Source organism: Aquila chrysaetos, chromosome 3 (assembly GCF_900496995.4).
Source record: "Aquila chrysaetos chrysaetos chromosome 3, bAquChr1.4, whole genome shotgun sequence".
Lineage (NCBI taxonomy): Eukaryota > Metazoa > Chordata > Aves > Accipitriformes > Accipitridae > Aquila > Aquila chrysaetos.
Genome location: NC_044006.1, coordinates 39,278,970 through 39,292,832, shown reverse-complemented (window position 1 = coordinate 39,292,832; position 13,863 = coordinate 39,278,970). Strand labels below are relative to the sequence as shown.

General features: G+C 37.4%; 1 protein-coding gene across 4 annotated transcripts in view; it reads right to left on the bottom strand.

Annotated features, from left to right (window-relative positions):
• Nucleotides 1-13,863, bottom strand: part of TBC1D5 (TBC1 domain family member 5) — a 328,444-nt gene that overhangs the window by 62,576 nt on the left and 252,005 nt on the right. The window lies entirely within an intron of this gene.

Sequence of the window (13,863 nt, the reverse complement as noted above, 5' to 3'; positions counted from 1 at the left end):
TTCTGCATAATGATCACATGTATTGCATAGACCAGACCTAAGTATTTCTAAGTCTAAATATTATTCACTTTAAAGGTTTATTCATTCATAGGCTGTTGCCTTATATTCTGATCTGCCTTCTTAAGTCCTGCTAGTAGTAAATACAGTTTTAATGAACTACTCAATGACCTTTCCGAAATAATCGTTCACAGGTGAGAGTACATTACATTTTTGATGGAATCAGTCTTCAGTTGTTTCAGTTTCACATGTTGTATTTTTTCCCTCCAGATTTCATTATAGACTGGAGTACCCATAGCCGTATCCTCTCATTTTCCACATAACTGCAGATAACCCTCCTTCCTTGGAAATCTTATTTTTGGAGGAGGACATAGGTGTTGCATTTTAAAGACCAAAATATTGCATGTGCACAAAAGAAGAGAAGAAGATTTAAAGAGGTGGTAGATATCAAAGGCCACGATGATTTCTGGGGTCAAATTTAAGGCTAGGAGTTTCCAGATCATCTCCTGCAGTCAGACTTAATCTTGTATGAAATGTCTCATTTTCTTTCTCTGGAAACAGATTAAACATTTTTAAAATACATCCTGTTTGTAATGTTCATTAAAAAATGAAACAACTAAAAGCTATTAGACAAGCTTTAAAAAAATCCTCATCTATCCTACCACCCACATTGTAATGGCCGCTCTATGTTTTTCTTCTCCTGTTATAAGAACAATATTTGCATAACTCTACCCATTCATATGGCTTGTAAGTCAGTCCTCATCAACTGACAGCAATAACAATGAATCAGCTTTAGTTACTATTGCTCTAGTTTGGTAATTCAATGCATTTCTATGATAATCAAATCCAAACTGACGTGATGAGGATAACTGATGGTTCTGTGACTCCTATGCGAGTAATCAAACAGTGTAACTTTTCTCCCATGAATTAAATAACATTTTTCTTTATATGTCTTAATGACCATTTCAACAAGGTGGAAGAGTAAGCGATGGCTAAAGTAATGGGCACTTCTAAGTCATAAGGCAGACCTTTGAAAAATTCATGTTACCAGATGCTAGCCAGTTTTTGCAATTTGTTTCCAATAACTCAGTACCTATTTAAACTTAGCAAAAACATTGAAATTTCTTTTCCACCACCCAATAAATAAAAAAAAAAATACACATTGCTTCTGAATAAAAAAAAAAAAAAAGAGGAAAAGATCATGTGGAACAGTATCTTGAAACATATTTATGCAGAAATGACAAGCAATTCCAGACACGAAAGGCTGATCTACTATCTAAGCACTTAAAGCCATTAATAGGAATAATGATCTAACTCGAACATATGAATGAGGCTCAAGCATTACTTTCACAGGGGCCTATTTAAATTCCTATGAGGTTTAAAGGTATCAAAGGAAGAAGCAGTTTAAAGTACTATTGCATGCTGTGAAGAAAAAGCCCTCAGAAAAAATGCTGTTGAAAAAAACATTAGAAATGCAAGACAGTAAATACCAAGGGTTACTGCTGCAACTCATTTTGTAACACTACAGAGATATCCTTTTGGAAAATTTCATTATTTAAAAAAACCCCAACCTGACATATATGTTAGCAGACAAGTATCTGTGAAGTATCACCACAGAAATTTTAAATACTTCTGAAAACTGAAATTCAGACAGCAAAAAATACGGTTTTATGAAAATCATGATCTTTATGTCACTGTGATTGTCCTTTGAATTTTATACTCTTTTAATTTCAGTAAGTTAAATATAAGAAGTAGAAAAGAAAAGCTACACAATTACAATATCTCTTCTGTATGAATTTTAAAATAATTCCCCTCTCTAAGCATCCAATTTGAGCTGTCCCCTGTATTGTATTCCATGTATTAGGACTGAAGGCTAAACAAATTTATTTACAGCAAAACATAGTGCCGTTGTTTAAAATATTTGCAGTAACCACATTTTTTTTCCTATACAGTGCAATTTAGAATGATCCTATTTGTATTTTTACTTATTTACACAAGTAAAGTTTTTCCTTTTCTTTTTCAATTTATGTAAGTATTTTGACTAGTACCTCAGATAAAATCTTTTTTCTTAAAAGGATAATGTCAAAATGACAGTGAAATCAACCCTTCAAATTAGAAGTTTGTTGAATCCCCCTAAGAAATTGTGTAAGGGCATTATACAGATTAACACATTTATGTTTTTCCCTTTCTAAGGAAAGAGAGTGCAGAAATCGGAGAGAAAAGCTGCCTGTGCCAATACCAGAAATCCCACTTCCCCACACCCATTTTGTGGGAGCAGTCTGCTGGTTTTATAATTCTTCTAATCTTTATTCTAGCTACAGCGAGCTTAGTTTCAAGTGGTAGAAAATGCCCAATTTATACTTTTAAAAGGACAATGTATGAAATTCAGTTATAGGAGCACACATAGAAATTGATGTGATTTTGGACTTTGTCTCTTCAAAATGTATTAGCCACAGCCCAAAGGGAAGAGATGCCTTAAAATAGTTCAGGTATCTCTGAGGTACTCCTGCCTCTGAGCCCTTCCTTGCCTAAAAAATGCACCCCCCCCCCCCCCAGCATTTGCCTGCTGAAGTCCTAACCCCCATCGTCCTGCTTCTGTTCCCAGCCACCGCCAGACTGACTCACTCCAATTCGCTGTCGGGAGGTTCTTGGGGACTTTCTGTTCGGCTTTATTCTCCCCCAGGGATGTGGGGCTGAGCTAAGTTATACCCCGTATATATATGCCTGCTCTTCTCCTAGGCGGAGGGCTGAGGCCATGGTCAGAATCACACTGAACGCAGCAGAGATTCTCTAAACTTCCATAAACCGCCAAAAAGCAATTCCCACCAGCTAAGGATCGTGCTCCATATGCTCAAATTCCCTAGTATAACCCTTTTCCTCGCTGGCCTCCGGAGACACATCACGTCACATTACCCACGGAGTAGACGTGATATAACAAAGCACGCTTGTGCGTGACAGAAGCCACAGGCAGACTGTTCTACAACATACCAGGAAAACCAGGTTACTGCTGCAATGTAATGTTTCACCATCTGAATACACAACATTTGTGAAAGTTTACATGCAGGTGCAAGCGGAGGAATCTCTACAACACTCTTTTTTCTTCTTTGTCGAGGTATTTCCTTTCCTTCCTCTTTAGCATTATGAACAGGAAAAAAAAAATCAAACACAATGTTGAGCAAAATCTGAAGGTTCGAGTAAGAGACAACAATGAAAAAAGATTTTCAATATGTCTGATGAAAAATGAGACTTATTTTAGCGAACATGCTATTGCCTCAATGCCAAGGGAAAAGCACTCGTCATTAGAGAAATGAATTGCTCAGCTGTTTATAAGCAAAAAGCTCTGGGGGAATTTCTCAAGGCCCAAACCACAAAGCATTGCAGGGTTACACAAACATATGTTGCAGGTGTTTTTGGGTAGACAGGTGGGAAAACCTCAGCTACTGAAAAATACTCCACTTAATAGACTGTATCTGAAACTAGATAACCTAAATGCAACAGAGAAAAAACCCAAACAAAACAGCAGCAGTGAATTATACACACACGCCGCAATAGGCTCACCAAAATAATCATCTCACTAGTATCAAACGGGATTTTTTAAAACTAGTTTTTTTCAATATATTAAATAAGTGCTGCCAAACATATATCTTTTTTTCTAAACTAATAATATTTTAAGCCTAAACCAAAGAACAGAATGAACTAAACATATATATATAAAAAGAGAAAGATAATGATGCAGTGTTGTTCTTTTTATTTAAATATTTCTAAGGACCCAGTTTGCTCCTTTTTCCGTTCTTTCGCTGTCAAGGCAATATTGGATTTTTTCATAATTCTCGTACAGCCTAAAACACTTTTGTATTAAAATGCTATTTTTATTCCTTTCATTTGTTTCTAATGAAAGTTGGAGGAGCATATGGCCCTGTACTTAGTAATGACTGGGAGGTCAGCAAAGGTTTACCTTTTCCTTCTAGATCACCTATGCTTCTTTCTTCAATAAAGATGATACAACCATGGCAAAAAGTTGGACTGGGAACAGAGCTGAAATACAGCAGCTGAGATGTGGATAAGGAATACGGTTTATTCAGTTCAGCAGCAGTTTTTCTATTAGGCACTAATAATTAATATGAAGTCCATATTAATGTTTACCTAATAGCCTAGCTGCACAGAGAATTTCACCTTTCCTCTTTTTATTCTTTTGTCAGGTATCCAAGCAGCTGTCTCCACTCCATGACTAGACTTATACAGTATAAGCAATGGCTTAACATTACATAAACATACCACAATACTTTGTATACTGAACAACCAACCCACCCCAAACTCTAGGGCACCCAAAGAAAATGCCATTCCCCAAACAAAACTTTCCTTTCACCTCCTAATTTTCCTCCTCCCTAGTTATACTTTCTGCAGAACAAGCAACCTGCTGGAGCACAAAAGGTACTCCATCCACCCAGAAAGCACTGAGCTAAATACTTAATAAAAAGAAAAAAAAACCAGTGAGGCATTAGAGGTCATTATGTGCTATCATAACCAGCACGTCGAGGGAGGTGATTCTCCCCCTCTACTCCACTCTGGTGAGACCCCACCTGGAGTACTGCGTCCAGCTCTGGGGCCCCCAGCACACAACGCACATGGACCTGATGGAGCGAGTCCAGAGGAGGGCCATGAAGATGATCAGAGGGATGGAACGCCTCCCCTATGAAGACAGACAGTTGGGGTTGTTCAGCCTGGAGAAGAGAAGGCTCCGGGGAGACCTTATCACAGCCTTCCAGTACCTAAAGGGGGCCTACAAGAAAGCTGGAGAGGGACTTTTTACAAGGGCAGGTAGTGATAGCGCAAGGGGTAATGGCTTTAAACTGAAAGAGGGTAGATTTAGATTAGATGTAAGGAAGAAGTTCTTCACCGTGAGGGTGGTGAGGCACTGGAACAAGTTTCCCAGAGAGGCTGTGGCTGCCCCATCCCTGGAAGTGTTCAAGGCCAGGTTGGATGGGGCTCTGAGCAACCTGGGCTAGTGGAAGGTGTCCCTGCCCATGGCAGGGAGGGTTCAAACTAGATGATCTTTAAGGTGCCTTCCAACCCAGTCTATGATTCTATGATTCATTCTATTGCCAATTTTAAAGCGGTTCAAGGCCAATAGCAAAACATTATCCAAAACATAGTTTTGGTATGGTAACATAACCCTATGTATGAAAGTAGCACAACATGAGGAGTAACCTGCACAGAACTAATAAAGAACTTCCTTTAATCACAGGAGTCAGGAGATCCATGCACTAATACTGGCATCGGCAAATGAACACCATAACCCTCAAACTGGGAATAATGCTTCTTGTTTACATTTGTCAGAAAGATGCTGTGGGTCTCAATCACAGAACTCGTTATTTACAATGCAATAACATCATGAAGAATTATCATATTTCATAATATCTAAAGAAAACTGGGGAGTGCTCTTTTTTTTTTTTCTTTTCCAAAACAACAAAAATTCCCAGAAAGAACTGAAAAGGAAAGAAAATTCAGTTAATTGGGTCAAAGCAGGAAGAAACCCCTGAACTCTGATCAAGCTGAAATAAATTATCTCCAGTTTTGTTACGTGACACCCCTCCATTCCCCTGGCAACTAGAAATTTCAGATACCAGGAAGGTATTTTAAATACCGTGCGTTATGGTCTGTTTTTAACTTCATACACGCATGCTTTCTTTCACATGGGCATTCTATGACAAGAGATGAAGAACTGAAAAAAAATGACAAGTGAGATTTTAAAAATGCTTCAGTGACTTGACTGAAAGAAATTTCTAGTTGTATATTTTGGCTTCTTGTCCTAACTGATTGAAAAGCCTTTTTTTTTTTCCATTTATAGTTTTACAGCATATTGCATTTTAACAGGTAGATCAAATCCTACCAAATCAGCTTTTATCGATATTCCAGACAAAAAGACTCTGACCTGTCAACGTTCAAGTTCATAACCTGCATAAAATCCCCATCTTACATCAACAGAATTGCTTAAGTACCTTTTAAATCTGCCTCTTAATTTAGTCGCCTATTTTTCAGCTGAACCCTTGGTTTTAAGAAGTAAATTAACTAAATAGTGAGGTATAAATCTCACAGTGTTCAGCCCTACCCCGTGACAGATTTATGCTCTGGCATCTTGCAGCCCCGCACGGTTAGGAACAGGAGTTTTACAACATTGTGGAGGAAAGATCCAGGCTTTTGAAGGGAACACACAGCAAGCTTCGCTTTACACCCTGGAATGCTCCAAATTATGAGATTTAAAATATGACATCTTTATGTACAGAAAAGCTACCACATTATGGTTTTATTGGCACTCATTTTGGACAACCTGCATAACTGATGGCTTTGTGACTAATGCAGTTATCCGAAGCTTATACTGATAAAACCCTTATAACCACACTTATAGCATTATATGTTCTCCAGATACATGCCTGTACACAAATCTCACGTATCAGGGAAAAACAAGAACATTTTAAGGTGCTATTTGGTTATTCCTGCTACGTGGAAAAGAAACAGGTTAATTTATGTTCCATGTGTAATGTTCCACGTAAAACACTTGAAAAAGGTCCCTACAGGAGTGAAAAAGACTCTTTCAAAGAGCCCCATGCACACACCACAGCAAAAGGAGTATGACGTCCAAGTCTTTTCCTCTAAAACGCAGACAGAAGCTAAGGTCCTGGTGCTGCGGGACACGCAACTCCTTTCATTTTGGGATTCCAGTAATGAGGATACTGCAGAGCCATTTTGATCACTACTGCTCCATAAAAAGACAAAGGAGAAAGACATCACATCTCCAAACCTAATTTTCCTTAAAAAGTCACAGCAAAGGATAAAATGTACCATTCTGACGTCTATCTTGAAAGTATATTGCTCTTTCAGAGAAGCATTCCCCAATACAAATGTACTCAAATAGCTTTGTACACAACAATTAATACATTAATATTTACTATAAAATATGTCACTACACCAGCAGTATATCTACATTTATATCAGAAGAGACTGAACTTAAATTCCATGATAATAGATTGGATATGATTCAGTAGCTAATCTTTCATACATTATTGAAAAGTTATGAATCTATTTTTATATAACTCACAGTTTGTGTTTTGCAAATTTTACTCAAATAAATAAATTATGATATGGAGAACTTTTGATTAGGTAGAATCAAAGTGCTTTAAGTGTTTTAAGTGCTTCCTTTTGATAAACTGCCTTGCAAACTAGAAGTGATTAATTGAACTGTCAGGTTGCACACAAGAAGAACCATAATCACCTCACTCTAACACTGTTAAATACATTTTATTAGTGTAATTTTATAAATAACATCATTACTCTTTAGGAGAGGGTCAGTAGCTTTAGATGACTTTTTAAACAGAAGTAAACCAATCATTTGAAAGAAACAGCCCCAAGAAATTCACAAGCAGTAAGTTTTATTGGTAGCTAAAGTAATTAAGAGCTTGAAGTGCTTCAGCTTCTTGCTTTAGCATCAAGTACAATCAGAATTGGTTTTACTTTGCTACTAAGGATATCAACTTGCTCAAAGAGAAAGCACAGTTTAAAGTTTTGGCTTCCAACAATAACTTTCTCTTCCATCCTGCCTCTCTAAAGTACTTGCCCTTAACATGACAGAGCTTATGAATTCCCAGTGAGTATTATCAGGAGCGCTGATCAGCACTGGAGAATAATTCCTTCCCTATTTCTAAATTTTCCCTGATCGCCCCTCTGGCCTGAACTCAATGTTGCTGCATCTCATGCCTTCACTTTCTGATTAAAAGGGAAGACACCTTGATAAAAGGCATAATTATGAAATCTGCAGAGAAGAATCAAAAATGCAATTTTTTTTTCTTGTTTGCAATTCTTAGTCCAGTTGAGTGATCAGCAAGTAGTTGCCTTGACTATTTACTGAATAATGCACGTTACTTGCTGTTCTGTACAACACTATCACATACTTGTTTTAGTGTCAGTCGAAAGTGTAAACAATGGTTCCTAACTCGCCTTTAGCCATCTCCTCTGAAAGACTCTGCACATCTCCACCTGCTCAGAAATCACCAGCCATGCCACCAACCCCTCGCTGCCCTCAAGGCCAGCAGCTCTCCTGCTGGGTCACACAAGGCCTGCAACGAGAACAATGAAGCCAACTTGCCCTCCTTGCTGGGCTCTGCTTTCACTGCCAGGAGCAGACCGCAGCGCCATCTCGCTCGGCCCTACACAGAAATGGGACAAGTCCTTTGTTTCTGCGCCATCTTACCGGCACCACAGCTTTGTCTTCACTATGAGAGGTGTCACTGTTTAGGAAGCTTGGCTTTATTCTGTATTATTTCCCACCTTTTCCCTATTCATTTAAATGGAATGGCTGCTTAACTTGCATTGATACAATACTTGTAGGTTCTTAACCAAATAACTGGCCTGTGCATACAACACAGAGCAATACTGGAAACTGCATCGTGGCTGGCAATCTAAGAGATCAGCTCTCTCCTTTGAGTGATGACTACTGTGTTACATATGATACTGAGGAATGGGAAGGACTTTGAAAGATTACTCATTCGAAAAGTCTTGACTAGATGACTAATTAACCACTTTCCAAGATTTTTTCCTGAAAATATTACTTGTGACGTAGAGAAGAAGATGACTATTTTATAGTGGGTTGATTAAAGGGTTAACGTATCAGGGGAGATTGCAACGAACTTTGAGAGAGACGAGAAAGTTATTGTACTATGACTATTGACAACACAGCCTTTTTATATTTTAAAATGCACAGGTGCACTGGGAAGGAAGGTTTTGAAACAAATGTACAAAACTGAAGAGGATCTTTAATTCATGGTACACTTACTATTTTTATATGGTACTATGGCAACATGGCTATTCCAAGTAATTTATCATTAAACTCATAGCTGCCTGTCATACCTTATTCTATTAATGAAACACAATAACTGAATATTTAAAACAATAATTCTTAAAACAAAGCATGGCCTATCTCCTTGCAAAGAAAAAGTTTCTCATTTTAAGAACATGAACACAAAGAACAAGTTAATATGGCTTTAACATGTAAAATATATGCAATTCTTAGTTGTACAGAGCCACATTAAAAAGCTTAGCATGCAGTTACAGAAAAAGCATCAATTTACACAAAGTGAGGTGTTTAGATTACATCTAACCTTATTGTATTGGCAAATGGGGAAGTTAGACCATCAAAATGTTTGGGTTCACTACAAGGAATTGAATGTGGTTATAAAACCAGCGGTCTTATAAGCATCCAAGACCTTAATCTTTCAGAAATTAAGGCAAATAGAAGTTCTCTGTGAATCACTGAAATAAATGCATTTATTTTTTGTTTCTCCTAATTCCTTTCCTCCCAGAAGAGACAGGTACTTAGCTTTTCTGGAAAACCTTGTTTCCTTTATCAGTCATATCCCCTGTCAAGGCAACTCTCCTTTGAAGTGTAGGTAACCTTACTTGTACTGCCAGCTCACACGGCATTGGGATATCCATTATCCCAGCTTCCTGATACTTAGTTCTCACGCACCCAAACGCCCTAATGTATTACTGCGAAACTCCTGAAATATCAGTCACATTCTTCGTGATCAGAAAAAAAAAAAAGAAAAAAGAAAAGAGAAAATGTTTGTTAAGAGCCTCCCTCCCCCTTGTTGGTACCCCTCTAACAAAATGGACTCCACACCCCAGCAGTACCTCTGTGTGTAGGTACAAATTAATGAGTTGTTAATGCCCAAACACTGCCAGATCCCAACTTCTGATTGGCTGCAATCTGGTCATTAAAGACAGGTAATTAATGCCAGATTGCACACACAATGCTAACAAACAAACAAAACAACCCCAAACCTGCTTTTCTCCTGCCACAAACAGCAAAACAAACAGTACTGACATACTGGCAGCTTTCAAAGGACAGTTGCAGCTCTGCAGCGGCACCTCAGTTAATGAGTGTATAGAAAAGAATTTATCTGAAGGAGAAGAAAGTGAAACTCAACAGCCTTTCAGGCACATGAAACTAGCTTGGAGAAAACTCTGAGATGGTGGCAGCTACTTAAGAAGAAAATTCAGCTGAAAATAAATGTACAAAGAGTTCGGTTCAAAATTTCAGTAATGTGTTTTCCCCTTGTCACTTATTGCTCAGATTGTGAAAAAGCTGGAATGCAGATTTCTCTGACTAATCGTTATATGAGTGATCATGACCATATATTATTGCTTAAGTTTTCTAGCAGTACCTGTAATTTCAGGCATGACAAACTAATACGAATTCTTTGAAATGTCATGTATGCTTCATTGTGGATTTAGTTAGAATTTAATATTATTATACGGCCACTTTCAATGTCAGCAAATAGCTTAAAATACAATGTTGGAAAATATCAGCAGCAGTAACTAGAATATTATTAGCATAACTAACAAATGAATTCCCATCGACCAAGCACAACCACTTTCTTTTTTCTCTTTTTGAATCGATGGCTTATGATAAAAGGTGTCTCCACTGAATTAAACTCCTAACTAGCTTGCTCAACACATAGGGTAACTCACCACGTTAAAATATCGAAAGCAAACTTATTTTACAAAAATATTAAGAATAAATACAGTAAGCTTTCAGACAAAGGATGGTTGTCAGGTTCTTAGTATGCAATGTAAAACTGTAATATTCTATGTAGTGCTTTAGTTTTCTAATAAGTCATTGTGATAAGGTTAACACTTCAACACAGAACAACATACAAATAAGAACACCCAAAGATGAAAATTACTTTGCTTATGTTGCTGTATTAGAATTTTATTTGCTAAAGGGTGAAAACAGATTTGCAAAATTCACAGTTAACTTAAAACAATAGTTTTAAACCTTTTATTCCTAGCCCTGGCTGCCTTCAGGAAGGAAAGAACATCTGGTTATTTAAGGAACACAATATGTTCACATTTTCTATGACTTTTGTTTCTAATTGGGTTTTTTAATTTTTTTTATTTGAACAACTCTAGTTAGAACTATGTTTTTTAATCACTTTATATTTTTCCACCGCCCTATCTCCATATCTCTACTTCTTAATTTCACAGCCTTTGCTTTGAAAATTAACAGTGCTCGATGGTTTTGATAAGGAAAAAAATGAAGAAAATTGGCCACTCGTGGGATATTAAATATACAGAGACACACCTTCAGTAAATGCTTTTGGATACACACAAAAAAACCTTCCCTTATATTCTCATTTCACATATACATACTTTTAATAGCCCATTCTTCCATAAGAAGCTCTACTTTTATATTCAGAAGGACTTTAAGTGCATAGAAGTTACTTTCATATAAATAATTGAGGTAATTATCCGTTCAAAGATTAGAAATGTGAAACAAATACTCTGCTAAGCAGGTTAACTTTATCACCCTATGCAAAGACAACAACACTGATTTGAGCTCTTCATTCTACATTTTCCGAAGAACTGGAGCTAGCCAAATGCAGAAAAGGCTGAAATTCAATTATTCTGCATTGATCCATATTCAAGCCTGTAAAATTAGTATGTCTCAGGCCCCCCTTCAGAGACAGGTGCATTAACTTGTTTTCAGCTATTATGGAGATGTGTATTTCTCTTCTATGGCACTGGAATATATCAGGGATGTGGTATCTAAAACGTCCTCTCATTCCTACTGCCAACCGGGGTTCATGAAGTGAAAAGGAGAGCTCCTGCATTAGATTACTGGTGAGCACTAATAACCTTTTCATATTATTGTTATTACTGGACAATGCTAAGGCTTCTGCTAGGGTTTGATTCCACAAAAGGTCAGGAAATTCTACTTGTCCATCTGTAAGAAAAAAGTGCCACCCATCTTTTAAGTATAGCTTTCTTTTGACATTGAGGTTGCTCTCCTGGTGATGACTGCAGTGAAAAGAAGCAAACAAAATGCGACAGGTTCATCAAGCCAAAGTTTAGCTCTCCCGATAGTCTACAAGACAAATAAGTAGGGAGGAGATATCTGTCATGTCAGACCAAGGAAACAGAAGAAATAATGGATGTTATTAGACATGCAAACCCAGATTATATCCAGAATCGGAGGTTATGAATGGAAAGGCCGTATCACGTCCATCTTAACTACTTCACCATTTATGACAGGATTGTTCCTTAAGAACCATTCAGATCTATGTACATACTTTCTTAGTCCAAATACCCCACAACTTCCCTTCAGTGAGATTATTTGGCATTTACTTAGCTGCAAAAATAATCCCGAAGACAATCTATATTAACAAACCTGCAAGAGGCAGATTCCTGTTTGTCCCTGTCCATGACTTCTAAACTGCATTTCTTGTCCACCTGAGATTTAAAGCTCCAAGAGGCAGAGATCAAGCCTCTCTCAGATATCTGGAACAACACTAAACATTCTTGCTATGTTCAACAAATAATGAAATAAGCCACTGGACCATGCAACAGTCTCCCACAGAAAAGTTTCCTGACTTCACATATTAAAATCCAAGTGAAATCTTGGAAGAAATGCCACACAGAACAACTCAGCCCTGGCTCAGGAGATCTAAAATGCATTGAACCAAATGTAATTTCCCATTAGAAACCAGAAACTGGTGATGGAGAAATGCACAGGAAAACATCAAAGGAGGAAGAAAAATCATTAAGCACTGAATTTGCTAATCATCACTTACAAGTTACACTACTGACTAAAATCGCCTTGTCTTTTCTTCCAATCTCCTTTTATCTGCTCAGGGAATAACAGCAAACTGAATTATCTTTATGCAGATAGCAAAAAAAAAGGTATCATAATTTTCCCACTTATATTGGTATATAGTCTGTGTACTGACTTTAGACTCCTACAGCACCCATGATGTCTTGGAGTCTTCCTTTTCCTTCTGTGCAATGAAAAATTTTGAAAGACTTGAAAAATATTTATGTGTAGGTCTTATAGAATAACAAGACTTCCATTTCAGAAATACATTGGATCGATCCAATACATGCTTAAAGACACAAAAGTGAAACATAAAATCATACCTAGGGAAAGATAAGAAACAGGTACTCAAGTCATAGCACTGAAAATACATTTCCTTCTCAGACCAGGAGCTATTTTTTTCTTTTAGAGTGATCCTTTAGAACAGTTTAAATTCCTTACTGTAAGAAGTCCAGATCTGTTTATGCATTCTCAATCAAAGATCCAATGTGAAACGAGAGGTGGCTGGAAGTCCCTTAAGGCTCTTCAATCTCTGGAAATCCTAGCTTCCTCACCTTCAGAGTATTTCCCAAGCAGATAAGTACAGCTCAGAGATGAGGAACAATTGTAATTAATCATATTTAAATTGACAAAACAACTAGCAGTCTTTGCATGAAAGAGCTTTAAGGACTCATCCACTTGACTGAAGGGAGAACTACCTGAAAGACACAGTAGGAACTACATCCAGTGTTTTTCTGAAAGGTGTTCAAGGCACACCTGAGAATGTTTATTAATGGGGCACTGAGGCCTTATGAGCCTGACAACTTCATTCTGTTGGAGACAAGGGCGTAAGGAGCGCAATAGTGATCAAGCTTCTTACATGGGAAATTGGTAGTTTATTTTTGCCCCCTTCAGCTAGTAGGATATCTTGTATACAGCCTAGGATGCTTTGGAGGACGGTGGAATAATTAGTAATTATTCTGTCTTTTAACATATACCTTCAAGAAATGCCAGATTACATACTGGATTTAGTTTGATATCTTAGCACAATTTTCCTCCCTCTGTATCTTCCCTCTAAAAAAATACTTCTATCTTGTTTTGCTAAAAAAGTACATAAATAAATGCTGGGCAGTCTGATTTCACACACTGCTGCCAAAATCTTTAGAAAGATTCCTGCGATCTAACATTACAAACTTTCTTACACACTGAAAAGACGATATACTTTACTCTCGTCATGAAAG